Consider the following 21083-nt stretch of genomic DNA (forward strand, 5'->3'; position numbering starts at 1 on the left):
TAACACCAGGAGTACTCTGCGTAGGGAGGAGGCATGCTGCTAATTAGCATAATTGCCTGATGACTTACAGAGACAATGTCAGCGGTCTGTTTTTATTTTGTTTTTGGTGCTTTTGCACAGGGACAATCATTCAATGGTGTTTAATGCCGTCTCCCTAAAAGCAATCACATGCCTTTCCCTAGAGTCATGTATATGTTAGTTACACGCCTGTCTTTACAACAGGAACTTCAAAAGCACCTGAGAATTGTCATCGCGTAAATAAAAAGGAAAGATTGGGAGTTAGGCCTGTAGGGTTTGCACTTGCTCTTCACTAGCTGTGTGACCTGGAGCAAGTCACTTGACCTTTCATTTCTATTAAAAAAAATTTTTTTTAAATCCTCACCTAAGGATATGTTTTTAGAGAGAGGAAGGGAGAGAGAGAAACGGCAATATGAGAAACACCCATTGGTTGCCTCCCGTGCCCACCGCAATAGGGGTCAAACCAGCAACCTAGGTATATGGGTAGGTATATGCCCTGACCAGCAACCTTTTGGTGTAAGGAGGACACCCCAATCAACGGAGCCACCGGGCCAGGGCAAGCCACCCACCTTTCTGAGCTCCCATTTCTCCAGGTGAAAAATGGAGAGAGCAGTCTGACCATATATGCCCCTGGGTCTTGTGGAGGGGATAATGGAACACTGTAGGCGTGAAAAGGCTTTACAACCGTAAATGGCAACACATCTGTTAGCTGATCTAATATTGACAGTGTAGAAACTTTGTCAGATACAGTATCCTCAGCTTAAGTCTACTCCTCTTGAAAAGCTTTTAGCACGTCCAAAACAGGTAATTAGAGAAAAATGTGGACTCAGGTTGTCTGACATTTAATGATCAGCAACATCCCTCGTAAGTGGTAAGCGGAAGAGCATCTGTGGAAAAGCTTTGCATTAAAAATATGCTCAGAGAAGAAACTATTTCATGGGCCTAACAGACAGCTAGGGATGGAATTTGTTCCATTAGCAAAGAGCAAGGCTTTAGTGTGTGTTTATGGAAAAGTGGGTCGCGCCTGCTTCCCAGGTGTTCCAGCGTCCTTAGCGTTTTTTCATTCGAAGATCTCACAGCTCCGGAGCTCATTTCTTTAACCTTTAGCAGGCATTTGCTAGGAAACCTCTTAGAGGTGAAGATAACGCCTGGTGTTTGCTAGTAAACCTCTTAGAGGTGAAGATAATGCAGATAATCCTACAGACGGGGAGTCGGACACGCTGAAGAAACAGTCCCCGCTGGTTCCTCTGAACTGGTAACTCCGCAAGCTTCCCACGCCCTCCCACACCCGGGCCGCAGGCGGACGTCAGAGAGCTCGCCCGGGGAACCCAGGTGCCAGGAGGCCGCGGGAGGCAGGCCTTCTCCGCAGCCGGGCCCGGGCCCCCAGCACTGGGCGCGGACGAGTGCCGGTCGCCCGCGGGGACCCGTGTGGTCTGGATCGTGACGTTCAGCCAGGTGCGCAGGCAGCAGCCGCGGGCGCCGCGTCGCACGTGGCAACAGGTGCAGCGCGGTCGCGGGCGGAAGCCCTGGCCCCGGAGCGCGTCCGCATTTAGCCCGAGAGCGCGCGGGGCTTCGGGATCGGCCGCCGGGAGCGCGAGAGGAGGGAGCCCGCGGGCGAGCGGAGCGCGGAGCCCGGCCGAGGTAGCGCCTGGCGCGTCTCCCAAGTTTCCCGGGGCGCAGCCCACACGGCCGCCGCCCGGCCTCGGTCTCCGGCGGCAGGGCGCAGGCCGGGGCGGTCTGGAAGGGGCGGCGGCAGGCGCTGGGGCAGAGGCGGGCTCTATTTACAAGTTTCCCGAACTCCCCGCCCTCGCCCCGCCCCGCCCCGCGGCGGCCCGAGAGGCGGAGGTGCGGGGGGAGGCTGGGGCGCCTCTGGGACTCCGGGATCCCTCCCCGCAGCAGCCACCGCCGCCGGCGCGCGGGTGGGGGTGGAGCCGACCCGCGTGTCCCCAGGTGCCGATTGCACCGGGGGGACCTGCAGCGCCTCCGCCGAGGGTGCAAAGGGCACTGGGGCTCGGAATGCAGCTCCCCCGCCTCCCGCGTCTGGCTCCCCGGAGGGCTCGGGGTTGGATCCGAGGCGTAGAGGTAAGTGCGGAGTTGGGTCGACTCCTGCCCCGCCTGTCATCGGTGGGGATCGCGGGCGACGGCGGAGGGAGGACGTGGGGAGCGCCACCGTCCTCGGTTGGCGGGGCTCGCCTCGGGGGCGGGGGCGGGTATTCTAGGGGCTCGTGCGCCGAAGTTGGGGGAGAAGTGGAGAGGCAGCGCGGGCAGCGCGGAGGCTGCAGAGAGCAGGGCTCACGTGGGCACCGCGCAGCTGGTGCGGAAGGGACTGATGCGGACCTCGTCGCTGTCACCTTGAAAGTGACCTAAGGGTTCATTGTAGACTCAGTTCACTGCAGACTGACCAGCCGGTAGTACCCTTGGCCGGAAGCCGCCCACCGGACCCTGGACCCGCCAGGGCCCCGCAGCCCAGCCCTCTCGCTGGGCGGCTGGCTTGGGCCCATTCTCGGTATCAGCAATCGGGGTAGAAAATGGCATGAACGGGGTTGGGCCTCTCGCCCCGCGCCTCGCTACTTTCTGCCAGTCCCTGTGCCTCTCTGGCTTTAAGGCCACCAGGTGGGACTCCTCTATAATGATTAGTGGAGGTGTGTGTTTACTTGCCTTAAAACTCTTTATATCTTTTCAAGACGTACTCTTTTTCTGTTATTGTTGTGTGTGTGTGTGTTTTACTGGGATTAATTTATTTTGGAGCAAACATGGGGAGATTAATCCTTAATTTAGCCTGCCTATAGTTTCACCTACTTTATTAATACTGCTTAAGTAGTCAGTGGACTAATAAAGGGAATCCAGGGTGTTGTGTTTTGTTTGAATAAAATCAAAGTCTTAGGCAAAACAGGGAGGGGTGCCGGCGGATGAAAGCTGGGATGAAAGCCTTCATGTTTTGCCAGGTAATGGGGATTCAATCACCCTCACGCCAAGTCCTCAGGCCTGGGCTGGCGGGTGGGCTGGAGGGGTTAGGCTCCCTCCTCACCGCCACTCCTAGGTGGGGTGGGGTGAGGTGGGGAAGAAACCAGAGTTTCTGCTTCCTGGGAGCCTGGGACTTCCTTAAGGAGGGTAGATACACCCAGATAACAGTGTTTGGTTAACACTAAAAGGAATTGCATAGTTGGAATTGCAATTCTGTAGACTTCTTTTCCAGGGATAATTAGGGCAGGAAATGATGGGCAATTTAAATAGGAACAAGGATGCCCTATTTGTATAGTGCTTTACAGTGTGCTTTAATAATTTTTTCTTAGGTACGATACTCCATAGGAAAGTTATACAAAGAAATGATTAGAAACTACTTATCCGTAAGAAAAATAACAAAAACCTGAGGAGTGGAATTGAGTTTAAAATAATGTATAGTTCTACATTAAACTCACACCAACTTCTCCACCTATTATTTTTTAAAATCCACTTAGTGTGGCGCAAATAGTGCTTGCACACGACCTGCACCTTTTAGTTATGTATCAGTAATTGAAGGTTACAATTTTGAGTATTTCATAGGATTATAAAATTATAGCTAGATTTCTTTGGGTATTTCCTGGAAACAAAACTGCAGTTATTCCATTTAAGCATTTCAAAAGCATGTCACTCATTGGCCCTATTTTGTTGGTCGTTGTTTGTTATGATTTCAAAAGTAATACATGCTTGCTGTATAAGTAGGTTCAGAAAAAGTATGAGTTAAATAATCTGCCCTGGCCCGTGTGGCTCAGTTGGTTGGGCATCGTCCGTCCTGTGCACTGTAAGGTGATGGGTTCGATTCTGGATCAGAGCACATGCTGGGGTTTCTGGTTCAAACCCCAGTAGGGGGCATGCAGGATGTTTTGTTCTCACATCAATGTTTCTCCCTCTAAAAAATAAAAATAAAAAAGGAGTTAAATAATCATATCTTCCAGAGATAATCACAATATAACAAAGATTTTTTTTTTACAGTGGTGGTATAAATATACTGTTGCATGCTGATTTTTTTTTTTACTGACTAACACATGAAAAGATTCTCATGTTTTCATAGTTCTTCAAGAATATTATTTTAGTGACTACATAATATTATGTAGAAGTAACAATTTACTTAACCATTTCCTTATAGCTGAACTTTTAATTTATTTCCTATTATTAAATATATACTAATGCAACAAATATTCTTTATAAAACTTGATCTACAGAGCATAGTTCCTTAGATGGAGTCCTCCAAACACAGTTGATGATTCACAAATCTCTTTTTTTTTTAAATATATTTTATTGATTTTTTACAGAGAGGAAGGGAGAGGGATAGAGAGCTAGAAACATCAATGAGAGAGAAACATTGATCAGCTGCCTCCTGCACACCTCCTACTGGGGATGTGCCCGCAACCGAGGTACATGCCCTTGACCAGAATCGAACCTGGGACCCTTCAGTCCACAGACCGATGCTCTATCCACTGAGCCAAACCAGTCAGGGCCACAAATCTCTTTATACAGATTGATTATTTGCTTTCCAAAAAGTGTGTTCCCGCTGGTACTCTATGAGAATACCTGTGTTACTATATTCTTGTTAAGGGGAAGCATTCTTAAAAGGAAAAATAATTCTTGCTAGCTTTATAGGTGAACAGGGCTATCTCAATATTTAAATTTCCATGTCTTTGATTGCAAATAATGTTGAACACCAAAACATCTAGTAATTTTTCATTTTCCTTCCCTTTTCATGTGAATGTAATACCATTTTTTTTCCTCCTGGGGCATTAGCATTTTTCTATCAATTTATAAGAGCCTTTTATATCTTGATAATAAATTTTTGCCTTCAGATTGCAACTATTTTTCCCAGTTTTGTCTTTGCTTTATAAAGACACTTAGCACATATTTGTAGTGGATTTGACTTATGGAAGTTCTATACTTTAATGTAGCCAAATTTGTTGACTTTCTCAAAACAAAATTTTTAACACTCCCAAATCATAGCTTAAGAGCTATGTATGACAGTGACAGAAGATGACTTTCAAGAGACACCCCCACCCCAATTCTGGTTTAGATTTTTATAAAATCCATTGTCAGAACCTGCATGCCCTGTAGTAGAGACTGCTGCAACACAGATTGTGTTTGTTGATGAGAAATAGTTGTGCATGGTATATACCGATAGGAATAGCATTCTTGCAGATAAGAACAGAAAAGTTTTAAATTCCAGGGAATGAAAGTCTTTCAGACCTGCTGTTCTGTGGTTATGTAAACCAGACTCACAATCCACTTATTTTCAGCAGTTCATCTCTAGTATTACTCTTTTGCCAGAATTCTTTTTATATCCATTATTGTAGGTTTTCATTGTTGACATGAGTCTCTCCTGATATCTAGTTGGGTGTATATGTAGTTCATTAGTTTTCCCAGATTGATTTCGAATACTACTCCTAGATTAAACTACTTACTTGAAGAGGAGACAATGTCTTCTAGATTTCCCAAACTTGAGTTACTTTTCCATACCGTGGAAGCTTAAGTATACCCTGAGGACTTGTGAGCGGTCTCCCATCAGAGCCCAGTCCCTTTCACTCTCCATCTTTTATTTTATTTATTTATTTATTTATTTATTTATTTATTTATTTATTTATTTATAATATATTATTATTGATTTCAGAGAGGAAGGGAGAGGGAGATAGAAACATCAATGAGGAGAGAGAATCATTGTTTGGCTGCCTCCTGCACGCCCCCTACTGGGGATCGAGCCCGCAACCCGGGGCATGTGCCCTTGACTGAAATCAAACCCAGGACCCTTTGGTCCGCAGGCTGATGCTCTATCCACTGAGCCAAACCAGCTAGGGCAACTCTCCATCTTCTAGAGCCTCAGAATAAGCCAGGGGACCAATAAGAGCCCAGAGGATGAGGTCAATGTGTGGTGAGGGTGTTCGGGGACACTTCCTAGTAGAAATGGGCCCAGACTCTCTGTTGAGGCCACGTAGGTGACCACTTAGCTGGCAGGTGCTTGGGCAGGGGGGCTTGTGGCCTGCAGAGGAGTGACTGGCTGAGGATGAGTGACCCCATTCTGTTATTTTTTTATTTTTATTTTTAAGAAGAAAAAAGAGGGATTAGATGATGTAGTCTGACTTCAGCCAGCCTGACACTTGGTTGAGAAAAGCCTGCTTTGACCAGGGTTCTTTATCCTTGGCCTAGGGCCGTTCAGTATAACCAGGAACTGAGTTTGACTGTCAGCTACTGCTCCTAAAAATGTATTTCTAAACCAAGTTTTATAAAACACTGCCCTGATGATAGTGATTTTTTAAATGACCTCAAGCTTCTCTGAAATCAGCAGTTCTTACTTTTATGTGGGCAGTTATCCATGCATGGCTTTTTCTTGTTCACTTGGCTCACGATGAAATGGGTTTTTCTGCTTTGGGGATGACAGACTTGGGGGCTACTCCTTACTCTGCTGATAGATAACAAGAAAACGTCACTTTCACACACTGTAACCTAGTTTGCTGTTTGTGATTGCTCTGATGGCTAACTTTTATGCAATCAAGGAAGAAATGTTGAGCAAATTTACAGTGTAAAACAAATTCAATCTAGAGGAGCTTTACTAAAGCAAATAGCTTGAAGCAGTTCACAAGTACATATTTGCATATAAATCTTTGATTCCAAAATCTTACTTTTAGTACATTATAGCTGGTAACTTTTCCTTGGCCTTCAGTTTAAGCTCCATCCTGAGGAGAAATAAAAATGGATTTACTTAAAGATAAACTATTTTAAAGTCTTGTTAATAGACCCAGATCAAAATCAATGGTTGTTCTTGTGTGCCCATTACTTACAAGAGTAAAAGTAAGAAAATTCACACATTCTCCCTTTATTTGCACCTGGAGATTTCATTTCATTTTGAAGTTGTAAAACTAAGAGTTTTTTTTTAAAATATATTTTATTGATTTTTTTACAGAGAGGAAGAGAGCGGGATAGAGAGTTAGAAACATCGATGAGAGAGAGACATCGATCAGCTGCCTCCTGCACGCCCCCCACTGGGGATGTGCCCACAACCCAGGTACATGCCCTTGACCGGAATTGAACCTGGGACCCTTCAGTCCGCAGGCCAATGCTCTATCCACTGAGCCAAACCGATTAGGGCAAAACTAAGAGTTTTAAAGTTGCTTCAGGCCCAGCTGGTGTGGCTCAGTGGTTGCGCATCAACCTATGAACCAAGAGGTCACAGTTCAATTCCCGGTCAGGGCATATGCCTGGGTTGAAGGCTCAAGCCCCAGTAGGCAGCATGCAGGAGGCAGCCAATCAATGATTGTCCCTCATCATTGATGTTTCTATCTCTTTCTCCCTCTCCCTTCCTCTCTGAAATCAATAAAAACATATTAAAAAAAATGAAGTTGCTTCAAGTTTCTCTTGAGGAAATGTGTACTTTTTAGCAGGTTGAGTAGATTCCCTTTGAGCAGTGAAAGAAGATGGGCAAGTGCAGGTTATAAGATTCTCAAACTAGCTGGAAAGGGTGAAGGGGTCACAAGGAAATGACTTCCAGCTAACGTGATTTTGTCTGAATATTGTGCTAATTTCATGTTTTAGTAGGAGTTGGGCTGAGCAGAAGGGTGGGCCTGGCCAGTCCCCAACTGTGTACCCACAGCAAGATGGGGCGGGGGGAGACGGGGAAGAAAACAGACTGGGCCCAGCCAGCATGGTTCAGTGGTTGAGCATCGACCTATGAGCCAGGAGGTCATGGTTCAGTTCCCAGTCGGGGCACATGTCCGGGTTGCAGGCTCAATCCCTAGTAGAGAGAGTGCGGGAGGTAGCTGATCAATGATTCTCTCTCATCATAGACTTCTCTCTCTCTCTCTCTCTCTCTCTCTCTCTCTCTCCCTCCTTCCCTCTCTCCCTCTCCCTTCCTCTCTGAAATCAATACAAATATATTAAAAAAAGAAAAAGAAAGACGGAGAGTGTATCAGTCTTCCAGGGAAGGTGCCCTGGAAAGAGTGGTTTAAAGCCGTCAAATTCCTTATCATTTCCTTTAAAGACTTTAAATTATTTGTACCTTGTCAGCTTATATTTAAGCTCAATGCAAAGAAAAGAAAATTAGTGTTAAGTCTGAGGGCCAATCAGTCATAGTTACTCTGATCCCCTACAATTAACTAAAACATTGTAGGATGTCTTATGTCCTGAATTGTCATTGAGAAAAAGAACTCCCTCTGGGAGAGTCCTACTTATCAGAGGAGCAGGAAGGAGAGGTAGAAAAATACATTCCTTTGTCAATAAACATGTAGCCTGAAGAATGGGTATGCCGGTGTTCACTGGGTCTGGACTGTCGGGTTAGCTCGCTTCTATACTTTTCCTGGAGTGGAAACGTGGTAATATTTAACTCTGGCATTGTTTACTTACAGGCCGGTTCTGAAGGAAAAGTCAATATTTCTTCACTTTATTTCAGATAAGCAGTTCGTAACCTATGGTGTGTTTAACAGCCTTCAGTGACAGACGAGAAGTTGTCTCTCGTAGATTGTTTTGATGATTGTTAACAGTGATATCAAGTTGCACCAGCAAGGCCTTTTATTTTTTATATTTTATTGATTTTTTTACAGAGGGGATGGGAGAGAGATAGAGAGTTAGAAACATCGATGAGAGAGAAACATCGATCAGCTGCCTCCTGCACACTCCCTACTGGGTATGTGCCTGCAACCAAGGTACATTCCCTTGACTGGAATCCAACCTGGGACCCTTCAGTCCACAGGCCGACGCTCTATCCACTGAGCCAAACCAGTTAGGGCTGCATGGTCTTTTAAAACCTAGTTCACCTGGTTAGCTTCTGGAACAAAAATAGAAGCCAGTATAGATAATAAGTAGCCTAAGAGATGACATTCCAACATGGATTCCCCTGCCCACCCCCCAACCTGTGTCAAGTTGTTTGAGTTTTATTTTATTTTTTAAATATATTTTTATTGATTTCAGAGAGGAAGGGAGGGGGAGAGAGAGATAGAAACATCAATGATGAAAGAGAATCATTGATCGGCTGCCTCCTGCACGACCCCCACTGAGGATGGAGCCTGCAACCCAGGCATATGCCCCTGACCGGAATCGAACCCACAACCCTTCAGTCCACAGGCTGACGCTCTATCCACTGAGCCAAGCTGGCCAGGGCTGTTTGAGTTGTTTTTATAGGAAGAACTACTGATGAAGTCCCCTTGCACTATAAAGTCTATATTTTATTATACAGTAACCCACTGCACCATAGTTATCTCATTCTTAGGCAAATTATAGAACTGAACCATATTAGCACATTTCTGGTCGGCTAACCCAATAGTCTATAATACCACAGAGGATTGCGGAAGTCCTGCTCGCTGGAGAGAGAGAAAGATTGGAGAAACAGGAATGGGTTACAGAAGGTACACTTCCTACCAAGGAAAAGGCACTTGTTTATCAGATATCCAACCTAGACACTTTATGTAGAACCAAGTATGTATAGCGGATAGTTAGGATTATGTTTTTGGTTTTTTAAAAAGAAAGAACTATTTTTAAAAAATATATATATTTTTATTGATTTCAGAGAGGTAGAGGGAGAGAGAGAAACATCCATGATAGAATCATTGATCAGCCGCCTCCTGCACATCCTGTACTGGGGATTGAGCCCACAATCCAGGCATGTGACCTTGACCGGAATCGAACCTGGGACCCTTCTAAGCCAAACTGGCTAGGGCATGTTTTTATCTTAAATAGTACATAAAAGGCATGAGTAAAAATCCTTGCTCTTAGAATCTTAAGTTTGATTTTTGTATTGAGGGCTTTCTATGGGCCAAACACTGCAAAGCAGAAGTGCTGAATCTGGGAAAAAATTGGTCCTGGTTCTCAGGGGAGTCTGTCAGAGAAGCCTCAACCACCGTGAAAAGTGCAGTGTTGGACATTTTAGTAAGTGTTCAAAGTTGCTAGGAATATTCTCTCCAGCCGTTAACATTGTGCCATGCACTGGGGATTCTGCTGCCGGGACTAAATTCTCATAAACCTAAGGCTGTTTTGACAATTCTGGTTCTGTGAAGACTTGTGGTCTTGGATCGCTTTTCCTTCTCACAGAAAGAGCTGAGAGGCGAGATACTCAGCACTGCTGTCTGTGGCTTCACCTACCTTTGCTGGATAATCTTTTTAGTGACTTTTCCCCAATATCTTTCTGTTACATCTTGTATGTGTCTGGAGAGGAGGGTCTAAACCTTATGATGCTGGATACATTTGCACTTTTAGAATTATTTGTACCAGATGTAGCCTGGAATAAATCATCGAAAGCTCCGATGGCATGGAGTTGGAAATTCTTGCTTCAGTTAGTCACAGCTACTAGAGGGTCTTTTAAGCCAGAGATATCAGTGTCCCTGCTTTCCTTGTTCTTGTCCTCTCCTCATGCCCGGCGCCCTCATTCACTGATATACTAGGCAAGCAGAGAGCGAGGCAGCTCCGCCTGTGAAATCGGGGCCCTTAGGAGTGAGACTAACGTAGAGCTGGAAGGTGGGAGGTTTCTGTTCCTTCTGAGTGATAATCCTGTTTTTAATAAAGTACCTGGCATGCCCATATGCATATACTTGTACAGAATTAAGTCCACTTGTGAGAATTTGTGACATTCCCACTTGTACTGTCAGTCGCAAGTTGGCAGCTGCTCCTGAATAGAGACTTGGGCTGTTCCTTGTTTGGAGAAATATGTATTTACATTTTAAAGAGGAATTCGGATGGGTTTTCAGTCTGGGGTTGCTCTTTCTCTTATTACATTAATAAGATGTGTGTTTCAGAGTAGTTTTGCATTTCTGGAAAACTTTTTGATGGTTCACTAGAATTGCTGGTTATTGAATTTGATTCAGTACTCTCAAGTATGGAATTTTTTGGTTTAATGCTTAAAAACTTCTGATGTTGCTCTATGGCAGTGGTCGGCAAACTCATTAGTCAACAGAGCCAAATATCAACAGTACAACGATTGAAATTTCTTTTGAGAGCCAAATTTTTTAAACTTCTTCTAACGCCACTTCTTCAAAATAGACTCGCCCAGGCCGTGGTATTTTGTGGAAGAGCCACACTCAAGGGGCCAAAGAGCCGCATGTGGCTCGCGAGCCGCAGTTTGCCGACCACTGCTCTATGAAGATATTCATGACAACTATGTAGAGGGATTTACTAAGTAATTTTTATTCCCAGATAAGAGCGAGTCTAGTCAATGAAAAGGGAATGGAGATAGGAAAAATCCTGTATTCTCTCTTTTATACAAAACTTTAAATGATTTTATATTGCACATATGAGTATTATGGTAGAAAATGTTGGTTATGTCTTCCTACACTAAATATTTAAAATTTATAACTTTGTGGGAACATAGTCAAATGAAAATTATTTTCTATTTATATTGCATAAATAGAAGCCTACTGGCAGGGTATTACTTTTCACCCTCTCCTTCGTCCTTTTTTTTTTTTTTTAATAATATATTCTTATTGATTCCAGAGAGGAAGGGAGAGGGGAAGAGAGATAGAAACTTCATTGATGAGAGCAAATCATTGATCGGCTGCCTCCTGCATGCCCCCTACTTGTGATCGAGCCCATAACCCAGCATGTGCCCTTGACTGGAATCAAACCCCGGACCCTTCAGACTGCAGGCCAATGCTCTATCCAACTGAGCCAAACCGGCTAGGGCTCCTTCCTCCTGTTTTTATTAAAACTGGAATAATAAAACAAATAGAGGCATGTTTTTTTCTTACCCTGATGACCATTATGAAACCTTGGAGACATACTTGGTTATAGAGCTGGAAAATATGTTCCTGGTTCTAGAACATTTGGGACAGGAATGTAATGGAGTGTGCACAGGCTTCTAAGTTAGACCAAGTTGGGTTCCTGTGTGAGATCTATGCTGGGCCACGTGATTTTTTGCACCTGTGGCCACATGGGGACAGTGGGATAATACCTGTCTCAAGGGGTTGTTCTACCACATTGTCAGCCATAGAGGAGATAATGAATTAATGCTAATCATAGCCTTCCTTTGTTTCTTGTTTTAAACCTCTTCTGATCATGGAATTTAAATTCCTCCACTCCCTCCTGGTGGAGGTGTTTCTTGAATCTGCATAGGAGCCTGGAATTTAATAACTTTCCCTCTTCCTTAAAAAGAATCAGTGTGTACTAATAACAGTTGAGGGTATTTATTCTTGGACTCCAGCTTTGTAACCTCTTGATTTTCTTGAGGGTTTGAGTTTAGTGACTTGCTCTATTTTGTTACATATGAGCTGCATTTAAAAAAAAAAATCAAAGCAGATACTTTCATCTTTGCTGAAGTCTGTAAATTATGTTGCTGGTTTGCTATCAGCACATTCTAAAAGCACTTAGAGTTGAGTCATCACTTTGAACCAATAAGCACTTGTGGCTTTTAAAGTACTGCCATCCTCTGCTCTAATTTTTAATTTGTAGTTTAGTCCACCAACATTTATATTTAAGAGTTTTGGTTGTAAAATGTTATCATTCATATATTTAAATACTAAGGCAATTCTGAATTTTCATTTTTCAAACAAAGTGAAATAATAACTCCATGTGTTTTTGGAAAGTACCTTGTAAATACGACATTAAGGATATTTTCATTCAACTATCACATCAGTCAGCCCTGTGAGGTGGGCGGGGCTAATGGTGCGAATTCTGATCTATACACGAGGACTTTGAGCACTGGAACTATTTGAGTAGATGTTTTGTATTATGATGAGTAAGCTAAGGAAATAGGACAAGGACCCAGGTCTTTCTTCCCTCCTGGTCCATTCCCCACTCCCAGTGTGATGTCACTTGACTGCTTTCAATTCCATCCGAAGTAATATTGTTGGTAGAGTTTTCTTCACATTGGTGCTGAAATGAGATCGAAGGCATGCAGTAATTCGGATATGTAACATTTCAGATGACATAGCTTAGAATTGTGATGTGTCATTTTTTCCCCATTTTTCTAACCACAAAATATAAACCAGAATGTTAAAATCTAGTAAGCCATTAAATTACTGGCATAAATTGAAAATCGACAGCTACTGATTATTACAATGATACATATTACATTTCCATGAAATTTTATAGTTTTCAGACTTTTTTCAAGAAGAACCAAATAAAATTCTATCAGAACAGTCATTTGACTCATTCCATTGATTGTATAATAATACATTATTAAAATGTACCCATTTATACATAGCAATCCAAGGTCACATATCTTTTTAAAAAAAAAAAATATATATATATATATTTTTAATTGATTTCAGAGAGGAAGGTAGAGAGAGAAAAAACATCAATGAGAGAGAATCATTGATTAGCTGCCTCCTGCACGCCCCACACTGGGGATGGAGCCCACAAGCTGAGCATGCACCCTGACCAGTAATTGAACCCTCGCCTCCTGGTTCATAGGTTGATGCTCAACCACTGAGCCACACTGGCGGGGCCAAGGTCATATATCTTGAATAGGGACAGATATTTGCTTTTTTGAAACACTTTTTCTATAAAAATTTTGAATCCCATTTCCTTATTTTAAGCTGCACGGAGGCAGGTAATTCTTGGGTAAATGGAGCTATTCCCAGGTAGAAATTTAACTAGGAGATGAGGCCTGCTGTCCAGTCAGAACTGGGAAGAGAATGTCCCATAAAACCACAGTTACAACCTGGATATCAGTCATGGTTTCTAGCCTGAAGGTCAACAGTTTTCTATTACCAAAGTGACTTCTAAGGCAGCTGTGGGCAAACTACGGCCTGCGGGCCAGATCCGGCCCGTTCGGCTGTTCTATCCGGCCCGCGGAGCCGAAAGAGCGGAGGGTTCTCTTGCTCTCCCCTCCGCTCCTTTACTTTGAATTTATATTAGTTCACACAAACACTCCATCCATGCTTTTGTTCCGGCCCTCTGGTCCAGTTTAAGAACCCATTGTGGCCCTCGAGTCAAAAAGTTTGCCCACCCCTGTTCTAAGGGAAGTACAGAGTTAGGACTTGAAAAATCCCTTTACATAGATTGGCTCTTCTTTGGGCTGCTCCTGCAAGTTAGATGTGAACACACCTTAATCTCTACTAAGGAGCTTTTATTTGCCAGTGGAAAGTCCAACATAGGTGATCATTTTCAAGTAAAGGGTACAGGAAGTCGGTGTTTAGTGAAGGTTGGGAGATACAGTGTGAGGTGCCTGCCAACTTGCATAGCTACACATACAGGACATTTTTCATTTGGCCTTGGCCTCACTCAAATGGAAAATTATTTTCTTTTAGCCAAGTGGACTTTGAAGAGATATGGCAACTGTCTGAAGGGTTCTAAACAAGGAGCTGTTCACGGTTATTTAACACTTTCAGGGAAAGATTTCATTTTAGTTTTAAACACTGCCCTGCACACTCAGTCTATTTTCCTTCCCCTAAACAGCCTGTGCTACCTTTTGGGAAATTTTTTTAATTAATAGAGTTTAAAAAATATATTTTTATTGATTTCAGAGAGGAAGGGAGAGGGAGAGAGAGAGAGATAGAAACATCAATGATGAGAGAGACACATTGATTAGTTGCTTCCTGCACGCACCCCAATTGGATCAGGGGTCAAGCCTGCAACTGAGGTATGTGCCCTTGACCAGCATCAAACTCGGGACCCTTCAGTCCACAGGCTGATGCTCTACCCACTGAGCCAAACCAGCTAGGCCTTGGGCAATTTTTTTTTAAACTAGCTGTATATAATTTAGAAACAAACAGAATACAGAGTCTTTACATCAATTTTTTTTTAGCCCAACTCTACAGTCCTTGACGGTGGCCCTTGGTTGGTGCTGGGTGTAAGTGGGGGTTTGGTTTTATTTCTTTACTTTTATGGGGACAGTCCAGTCTGTGTCGGCTCAGTGCTATCCTGGAACTCCGTCTTATTGTTTTGACTCTCACGCTTCTTACTGATCTTCATGAAAAAGCCTACTTTTTGATAAAATTCTGAAAGTTATCTACAATACGATGTAATATCCACACGAGCAAGAAATTAATTTTGTTCACCTCTTTATCAGGAGTACATAGAATCGTGTTTTATATTTAGTTGCTCGGAAGTGTGTTGAAGGCATGCTGACTTAGAGAGTCTTTCAGATTCTCAGTTCTACTGGTTTGGGATTGTAGACACCTGGTATGTGGTCCTGACCGACTTTACTAGTATAAGGTGATGGTTTAGGTCAGTGGCTATAGAGGGTCATAGCCAGAAACCAACTCCTCAAGGGGGGTCTTCATGAATATATTCAGGAGGTAACAGTAAAACTTAAAATTCTACATAAGTAGGGCATATTTGATGTCAGACAAAAATGGTAGTTAATAGGTGTAGTCAGCATTCCAGGTTTTAAATTGGGTAGGAAGGAATTAGTTGGAAGGTGGATTATAGAACAAGAGCCAAGGAAAACATCTGTAGGTTCCAGTGCGAATGAACGGATGTCTTCTGGAATATGCACTGCTGTCTGCTGGCCACATGATCTATGAGAAACATTAGAGATAAAATTAAGTACCATGAAATGCACCTGGACTAAGTGTACAAAATGAATTTTGACAGATGCAGATCTATATAACCAATACAGTTAAGATATATCTATCTAATTTAATCATATCAACCTATCTACGTAGTACATGTCCATTACCCCAGAAAGTTCCCTTGACCATATGAACATGTCGCTAAGCTTTGGTTATAAGTTAAATGAGGGTAAATAATAAAGCTTCTTTCACAAGGTTGTTGCCATGGTAACAGTAGCCACTAACAATTCTGAGTTAGAAAGTTTCACAAAATTCCTGTTAACTCTTAAAACAACCCTTAGGAGCTCTGTTGTTATTGTGATATCCATTTTTACTGATGAGGAAAATGTGGCCAAGATTATATTTGACTTGCCCAAGGTAGGGAAGCCAGTTGTTGAGTAGATGTGGGACCTCCCCATGAATAGCACCTGTTCTCCGTGTCTGGGCAGCTGTGGGTCCATATAGCTTTCTAGAGCTGCCAAAAGTTAGTAGATTTTATTCCTGTGGGAAGGAGGGTGGAAGGGAGATCAAGATTACACATTTCAACTGTGTTTAATGGCCATTGCTATTTATTAACTCTGTTTCTTGGACAAGGTACTGAAGTTGTGGAAATGTCAAGTTTGACTTCTATAAAAGGAGAGGAGGCTTCGGAGGAAGGTGATGGTCATGGGACCCGTCTGTCCCACGGGCTGTCACTGGGAGGAGGACTGTGAGAACACTTTGTGGACTTTGAAGAGCTGTGTGTTGCCTTTGTTATCTTTATCCACCGAAGAAGTAGCTGCCCGCGGCCCCATCCTGGCCTTTCACACTTTGCTGACTGTGGCTGGACAAGTAGGAACTGACAACGTTTCATCGAGAGACAGTCCCCACTTGTCAGCCCCTGATGCCCTGAACATTGTGGACACAGCTTTTTTGCTCACAAGTCCTTCCAACATTCAAAAGCCTCAGATAGTGTTTCAGCTATTAGGTCAGCCTCACTCTACACAATACTTGTCAACTTTATTAGGAAATAGTATATATGATTTAAATTTTATTTTGATTTTTCTTTCTGAAATACATCTGAAACAGTATGAGTTGGTGTGAGGGTGGGTGAGTTCCTAAGTGATCCAAAGAACTGCGGTGATGTCTGGCCTGACTGGAATTATTTTGTGCCTGCTTCCTCTATTCCTAAAGGTGAACTAGTTCCCCAGGATGTTTGGGTGCCAGTTACTAGACATACTACCTAACTTCAGGATTTAAATTTGGTCAATTCAAACTTCTTTTCCAGGGCTGTTCTCTCCTCTCAAGGGTGGTTTCCTCCCTCCCCAGGACACCCACATCTGGGATGGTACCTGGATCCTGGAGGAGCTTTATAGCACCAGGATCTCAGGAAATGGGTGAGGTTGTCTGGTCCAGGTGCTGCCTTCTGGAAGTCATGGCCTCTGCGGAATCATTCCTCATGGTTGGTCTGTAGATGGCTCTGTCCAGGTGTGTCCTGGTTGGTCTGTAGATGGCTCTGTGTGTATGTGTGTTCTGGTTGGTCTGTAGATGGTTCTCTCCAGGTGTGTCCTGGTTGGTTTGTAGATGGCTCTGTCTAGGTATGTCCTGGTTGGTCTGTAGATGGCTCTGTCCAGGTGTGCCCTGGTTGGTCTGTAGATGGCTCTGTGTGTGTGTGTGTGTGTGTGTGTGTGTGTGTGTGTGTGTCCTGGTTGGTCTGTAGATGGTTCTCTCCAGGTGTGTCCTGGTTGGTATGTAGATGGCTCTGTGTGTGTGTGTGTGTGTGTGTGTGTGTGTGTGTCCTGGTTGGTCAGTAGATGGCTGTGTGTGTGTGTGTGTGTGTGTGTCCTGGTTGGTCTGTAGATGGCTGTGTGTGTGTGTGTGTGTGTGTGTGTCCTGGTTGGTCAGTAGATGGCTGTGTGTGTGTGTGTGTGTGTGTGTCCTGGTTGGTCTGTAGATGGTTCTCTCCAGGTGTGTCCTGGTTGGTCTGTAGATGGCTCTGTGTGTGTGTGTGTGTGTGTGTGTGTGTGTGTCCTGGTTGGTCTGTAGATGGTTCTCTCCAGGTGTGTCCTGGTTGGTCTGTAGATGGCTCTGTGTGTGTGTGTGTGTGTGTGTGTGTGTGTGTGTGTGTCCTGGTTGGTCAGTAGATGGCTGTGTGTGTGTGTGTGTGTGTGTGTGTGTCCTGGTTGGTCTGTAGATGGCTGTGTGTGTGTGTGTGTGTGTGTGTCCTGGTTGGTCTGTAGATGGCTGTGTGTGTGTGTGTGTGTGTGTGTGTTCTGGTTGGTCTGTAGATGGCTCTGCCCAGGTGTGTCCTGGTTTCTGTGGTCTCTGTTGTGGCTTCCAGTGGAGGGATCAGGACACAGTGACTCTTCCTTGATCTGTCCTGGCCTTTTCTGGGCCCTGGCCCTCTCAGCACTTCTTTTATGTGTGTCTTTCTCTCTGGTCCTCCTCTTTGATCTTCCTGGAGAGTTGGGAAACTGCCATTCATATCCCATCTGGCAGCCTCTGGCAGCCTCCCTTCTCCATCCTCCCACCCTCCTCGCCCCTGCTGCCCTTTTCACCCAGCCCAGAGGTTCCACGTGAGGATCTGTGAAGGGGAATGGTGGATGGGGCTTGGAAACAAAGTGTCTACCATGATACAGTGAAATAGGAAAAAAAAATGTGCTAACATTTTCATCAGGCGAAATTTATATAATGTAAGCTCAAAGAAGGTTCTTTAGTCTGCAGTATCTACTCCCTTCATTTTTGTGTTAAAAAATGACTTTTGTCATATGCTGGTAGTAGCAAAGATGTTCTTTTACAACGTGTTGGTAGTGGTAGAAATGTCCTTTTATAATTGTGGGGAGTAGTAAACAGGTATTTTGTCTGACGTGTCCTTAGTGGCAAAATTAAAAGCTGGCTTCCCCATGTTGTGTGTCCAGATTTTGAGAGGGGAAAGTTTACATAACATCGGAAAGGCTGAGGCGCCCTCCCCTGCCTGTTCCTTATGCTCCGTCTTCTCCCGGGAGCCACACGAAAGCACCCGCTCCCTGTCCACAGCAGCGGAGCTCCCTTAGGCTCCGGTGGCGTTTTCTTGTGCAGCATTTGTAATTATTTCCCTGCACTGTCTTGTCTTCTCAGTTGCACTGAAGGCTCTCTGAAGGCTCCTTGAAGACAGGGGCGATCCTGTGCTCCTAGCAGCTTAGCTGGCACGTGGTAGGCAATTGATGAATGTTTGTAGAATGAATGTAAGCTTTGGCAGTAAACCGTCACTTTACAGCAGGGATAAGGGAATTGGCAGGGTGGTGCACCAGGTAACCGATCCGCATTCTGTAGCTACTAAGTTTCCCGGGACTAGTGCTATTGTACAGGTTCCTCCTTTTTTTTTTTTTTTTTCATATATTTTTTATTTATTTATTTTTTAAACATATTTTATTGATATTTCACAGAGAGGAAGGGAGAGGGATAGAGAGTTAGAAACATCGATGAGAGAGAAACATCGATCAGCTGCCTCCTGCACACCCCCCACTGGGGATGTGCCCGCAACCAATGTACATGCCCTTGACCGGAATCGAACCCAGGACCCCCCAGTCCGCAGGCCGACGCTCTATCCACTGAGCCAAACCGGTTTCGGCCAGGTTCCTCCTTTTGTAGTTAATTGGAGGCTGTGAATATAATAAAAATCACATAAGGATTATTTCTTTTTTGAAAGTTTCTGGTGTAACGAGAGTTGTAAGGAAATTGGTGAGGTTGATATGGTTAACTACAATGTCCAGTGTTTATTTAATGGTGGGGAAATAGAACTTTTCTCAGTTGTGAACGTGGATTAGATTAAACCACACAGCCATCTTGCCTTTACTGCTAAACTGGGAACTTAGTACCCAGGAAGAGAAATGTTATTTCATTTAACTCCTGGTTAAAATACTTTATGCAGGGGGTTGAAGTCATTTGGAGAAAGGCCTGAGTGTGGATACTGGAACTGTTCACTTTGAAGAGCTGGGCCACTGAAGCTCCACAGGTATTTACTGAGTGAGCACGAGTGGAACATGTCCTTCCCATGTTTCAGTGCGCGTCTCCGTTGCATCCGTCTCGGCCTTAAACCCCGAGCCAGCTTGGCATGCGTGGGGGCCCACGGATATGTGAGAAAGGGAGCAATGATTCCGGCCTCGGCCTGGGAGTCGTTGGCCACAGCTGAGCTGCAGATTGCTATGAAGGAGTCAGCATATTCCTGAATTGTTGCTGTTGAGAGTTTATTGCTGAGGGTAATTGTTTAGAGGTGTCTGTCTTTTTATGTTGTTAATCCTCACCTAAGGATATTTTTTCCATTGATTTTTAGAGAGAGTGGCAAGGATGGGGGGAAGGGAAGAGAGAGAGAAAAGGGGGAGAGAGAGAGAGAGAGACATTGATTGGTTGTCTCTCCCCCGCCCCCGCCCCACATGCCCAATCAGGGTGGGGATCAAATCTTCAAACTAGGTATGTGCCCTTGACAGAAAATCGACCTGCTTGTCCTGCAGGCAGACTCTCTAACCACTTAGCAACACTGGCCAGGGCTAGAGGTGTCTGTCTTGATTGACTTTCACCTACCAATGATTTTAAATGCTGTCACAGGCCAACATACAATTGGGAGCCAGACTCGGATCATTTTCACGGACCTAAAGACTTTGCATTAAACATGGTAGCCTTAGAAATGTAAAGCTGAACAAAGCCGAGTTTGTGAATTTCCACATTCTTCTGTAGCACAATGCATAGTCAATGTTCTTTTTTATTAAAAAAAAATTACATCATTGATTCCTCTGGGTCTAGTAAGATTCTGAGATCCCATAGGCTCCCTCTTCTTTCACTCCCACCTGGGAAATACACAAAGTAGCCAGTTTGAGAGCAGTGAGGTTCTGTTCTGGGCACGAGGGCAACAGAGGGGACTTGCCGGTTTTTCTTGCTTCTAAGGTCCATGCTGTGTTACAGCCCCCCCCCCCCGACCCCCCTCAACACACATGTAGCCATCCTGGTGCTCTACAGGGGAAGGAGGGGAGGGTACCTGACAGGTAGAGATGTGCTCACTCACCTTCTGGGCCAGAGACTCCCGATACACTGACGCTCACTGCCATGCCAGGACCAGTGAGTGAGTCTTCATCGTTCCTCGGATCCGCAGTTCTGAGTCAGGCCAGCTTGTCTTCTCAGATCCTGGAGCCAGCGTGTTATCCCAATGCTTTCTTGAGGTCTTCATTTAGTGTTCCCCATAAGGATCCGGAGAGCAAATATTTTTGACACGAAGCTTGTGGGTTCAGAAAAGATACACAATTTTTCAAATATATATTTTGGTTGACTTCAGAGAGGGAGAGAGAGGTGGAATCCTCAATGATGAGAGAGAATCATTGATTGGCTGCCTCCTGCAGGTCCCACACTGTGGCTCGAGCCCATTACACGGGCATGTGCCCTTGACTGGAATCGAATTTGGGACCCTTCAGTCCCCAGTCCGATGCTCTGTCCACTGAGCCAAGCCGGCTAGTGCAAAGATTCTCTACAAAAGTTAAGTTGAGGATGAATGAAAGATCAATTTTGGTATGCTGTGATATCCTTGGAGGAATGACACAAGGTGAAATACATAAATGTATTTCCCCCTCTTATTTCTTAGATGCGCTCTCCCATGAAGTTTTTTCAGTTGTTTAAACATTCAAA

At 44.3% G+C, this 21083-nt stretch overlaps 1 protein-coding gene across 1 annotated transcript in view; it reads left to right on the forward strand.

Moving 5' to 3' along the window:
* Positions 1-1847: 1847 nt before the first annotated feature.
* The window catches only part of MTUS1 (microtubule associated scaffold protein 1), a gene marked incomplete at its 5' end in the record, with an annotated part of 144534 nt that continues 125298 nt past the window's right edge, over positions 1848-21083 (forward strand). Inside the window, one exon of the mRNA XM_080661403.1 lies at positions 1848-2100. The remainder of the gene's footprint in view (positions 2101-21083) is intronic.

The sequence above is a fragment of the Plecotus auritus genome (assembly GCF_963455305.1).
Source record: "Plecotus auritus genome assembly, chromosome: 3".
Taxonomy (NCBI): Eukaryota; Metazoa; Chordata; class Mammalia; order Chiroptera; family Vespertilionidae; genus Plecotus; species Plecotus auritus.